The sequence below is a fragment of the Lathyrus oleraceus genome, chromosome 3 (genome assembly GCF_024323335.1).
Source record: "Lathyrus oleraceus cultivar Zhongwan6 chromosome 3, CAAS_Psat_ZW6_1.0, whole genome shotgun sequence".
In the NCBI taxonomy this organism is placed as follows: domain Eukaryota; kingdom Viridiplantae; phylum Streptophyta; class Magnoliopsida; order Fabales; family Fabaceae; genus Lathyrus; species Lathyrus oleraceus.
This window is the reverse complement of record NC_066581.1, coordinates 44,386,583-44,390,238: the sequence shown is the minus strand read 5'-3', so window position 1 is coordinate 44,390,238 and position 3,656 is coordinate 44,386,583. Positions and strand designations below refer to the sequence as shown.

General features: G+C 37.1%; 1 non-coding gene across 1 annotated transcript; it reads right to left on the bottom strand.

Moving 5' to 3' along the window:
• Positions 1–2,427: 2,427 nt before the first annotated feature.
• LOC127134048 (small nucleolar RNA R71) lies at positions 2,428–2,534 on the bottom strand. The gene has a single exon (XR_007807828.1). It is a non-coding gene; the product is annotated as a small nucleolar RNA R71 (small nucleolar RNA).
• Positions 2,535–3,656: the final 1,122 nt, after the last annotated feature.

Below are 3,656 nucleotides of genomic sequence, written 5' to 3'. Positions count from 1 at the left end.
AGCTGTTTTGCTCGGAGGAAAATATCGGGCAAGGAAGACTTTCTTCAACTCGTTCCATGTGGTAACTGAGTTGGAAGGAAGACACTGAAGCCATCTTCTAGCTTTATCTCTTAACGAGAAAGGAAAGAGACGAAGTCGAATTGCCTCTGAAGTGACACCATTAGCTTTAACAGTATCAGCGTATTGGACAAATACGGATAAATGAAGGTTTGGATCCTCGGTGGGATTTCCAGAGAATTGATTTTGTTGCACTGCTTGTAACAATGAAGGTTTAAGTTCGAAGTTGTTTGCTTCGATTGCGGGTGGAGCAATACTCGAATGCGGCTCATCTTACGATGGAGCGGCGTAATCTCGAAGAGCACGAGCTGGTTCTTCCATCTCGGGTATCGGTGAAGGAAGAAGATTTTTGAGGTCGGGCACTTCGATAGGAGGGAGATTGTTTGCAGCACGATATTCCCGAATTCGTCGTAAGACTCGGAGATATAGTTCAATGTCGTTGATTCGTAAGTAAAACGGCTCGCCTTGTGAGCGAGTGTGTGGCATACAAATGAACGAAAGAAATAAAAATAAAAATTGCCTTAGTCTCTACAGCGTAACAGAAGAGTTACCACATCGACTAAATAAAAATCCCTGGCAACGGCGCCAAAAACTTGATCGCGACTTTATGAGTCGATTGGGGTACTAACTGCAAGTGCACAGTTCTATCGCGTAGTTTTAAAAGATATCGATCCCACATGGACTTATGAATCGATATACCGTTTTCTAAGGTTACTACGTAAAGCTAAGGCGGATGATACTTTGATGATTTGGGGGAAAAGTTAAAACTAAAATAAGATCTAGGTTAAATATCAATTAAGCGGATATCGGTATGTAGTTCGTCGTAATTAGGGAATCAAGTCTTTATCGGTTACTTGGTTTTAAAATAAATCTTTTCAGTAGACACTATTGCTTAAAGGTCTTTTCTCAAACTCTCGCTCTATTGAATAGACTATGACTTTATATTAACGTAGCTGTCACTTATTAGTTAAGTCCAAAATCACTTTTTGAAACCAATAGAATCTATAGAAACTCTTTTTAAGAAAATACTAATCGTTTAAACACCCTCGTCTCAAACTCTCGCTCTGTTGACTTAGATTATATAATTAAACTCAAATGCTTAACTCTCGTCCTCACATTTAACTTTTAAAAATACTTTTTGAAAAAATATTAGAATTTAATTAACTCTAAAAATTGCTTTCGCCCTGATCTAGAATTAATGTCCAATTTACACTGTCCAGTTAAAAACTCAAACTTTCGTTCTATTGATTTTAACTTCTTTAGTCTTTTCTCTCGTGCAAAAACCTTGGTATTAAACCTGTAAATTGCGACCATAAAAAGAGTGATTTTATTTTTAAACGAAATTAAACTAACTTAGTTTTGATTCCTTCATTCCGCTTACTTTATATACCGATATCTAAATAAATTAGCCAGACATGCTAAACAGATCTAAACAATCATCATGCTTAAATAAATCCATCTCAGGCAAACAATATAAATAAACAATAATGCAGAGTATATATAAATTCAAACAATAAATTAAAGAACCTGAATAATTAATAGCAATCTTGAACACTCCACCACAGACCGGTTGGATTTGTTCTTGAATTCTTCAATCGGACAGGAAAGTAAAAGCGAAGGAATAAAATTCTAGGGTCTAACGTAAGGTTAGATCCAGTAAAAGATACACAATAGTTTCCGGTGTAGAAACTATTGTGTGAAAAATTAATTAAGTGCTTGAAAGATTGACTGGAAAAGGAAATAAAAATTGCAAATAAAGTAAAAAAAACGGTAACAAGGTAATGCTGTAAAATATGCTTGCACGGCCGGAAAAGAAAAGAGAAAGAAGAAGAGAGAGCTTTAGGGTTGGAAGGAAGTGACTATTTATACTAGTCTCTTTGTAACGGTTTCCAATGCTTTCCGTGTAAAATTCTCACGTTCTAAGAGTCAAGCGAAATAATAGGCTTCAACGTGCCTCTGTTGCGCTTCTGAAGCCAAAAATATAGGAGAGGGGTGTGACGTTCGTCACACCATGTGTTATGCTCGTAACACAAGGAAGCAGGGCGTGATGCTCGTCACACCTTGTGTTACGGTCGTCATAGGCTCAACGCTTGTGGCTTGTATTTTTGGGCTGGGCTTTAGTGGAATCTTCTTCTCTTCACCTTTTTTTGCACCCCTTTTTCTTCCTTTTTCACTTTTGCTTCAAATAAGTTACCTGAGATAAATAGAAGGAAAAATACCAAGTAGTATCGAATAAAATGAAATAAATCGAAGCAAATAATAATATAATTTAATTAAATCGAGTCCAAAAATGTGATATTATTTCATGTTATCAGGAACAAGTTGAAGAAAGTTTTGTTAGCCCGATATTTCCCGCCTAGTAAGACGGTTATGCTAAGAGCCCAAATAAACGGGTTTAAACAAAAAGATAGTGAATCACTTTTTGAATCTTAGGAGAGATACAAAGACATGATGAGTCTTTGTCCACACCACGGTCTAGAAGAATGGTTGATCATCCATACCTTTTACAACGGTCTCTTGTACAACACAAGATTGACAATAGACGCTGCTGCAGGCAGCGCACTGATGGATAAACCCTACAATGAGGCCTATAAACTTATCGAAAGTATGGCCCAAAATCATTACCAGTGGGGAAGTGAAAGAACCTCTGTAGAGAAACCTCCAACGAAAGGCGTCATATACGAACTAAGCAGTTGTAGCGGTGTATTCGTCACTATATGATCTATCGATTAAATCATAAGCAAGGTATACAATGAATTTTCGAGTCGCCACCGCACTTTTATTTATCCAAAGGACTGGCTAAAAAGCGAACAAAAGCCTAAGAAGTTTTACACGTAGAAAACTAATAAAAAGATCAGAGAGTCTGGGTAAGGGGTAAATTACGCAATGGGAAGGTGTTAGGCACCCATCACGTCCTAGGTACTCCTAGGGAGCCCTTTTCACACTTGTTGTACTAAATTGTTATTTGTTATGACATAAAGATTGTGCAAACATGATTGGGATGATGAGAAAAGAATATACATTTTTTATTGGGTTTGAACGGATGAACCCGCTGCCTACGTACCTTCCATCAAAGGCAAGGATCAAAACGCCGTAGTTCGGCTAAAAGATTTCCAAAAGTGAGTTGGGTTCAATTTTAAACACAAGCCCCAGGTCTTACGTTATCCACGGGAGAAAACTCAACCTTATACAAACAACAACGTCCACCATGTGAGAACAGCTTCAACTTGCCAGGGAGGGGTTAACCCTATAATAGGCAAGGAAGACTTACAATTCAATCACTAAAGACAGAAGGTGAGATTAACATCAACCACTAAGATAAATCAAACCTATAGCTCATGTATGAAAACATTAAGAATGGACAAAGCCAAAACAAGTGAATGAGTGAAGTTACTGATTATGATTATGAAAATAGAAGTCAAGGTATGATTAGGGTTAATTCAAATAAGTATTATGAAAGTGGAGCTTGAAAAAAGTCAAGGACTTGGGGTCCAGGTTTTAATTTGAAAACATGAAGATGTTTGCACAACACTTATGTCAAGTTTGAAAGATAAAGTGTGAAAAGGTTTAGGACATAATGAATGATGAATGGATGGAAA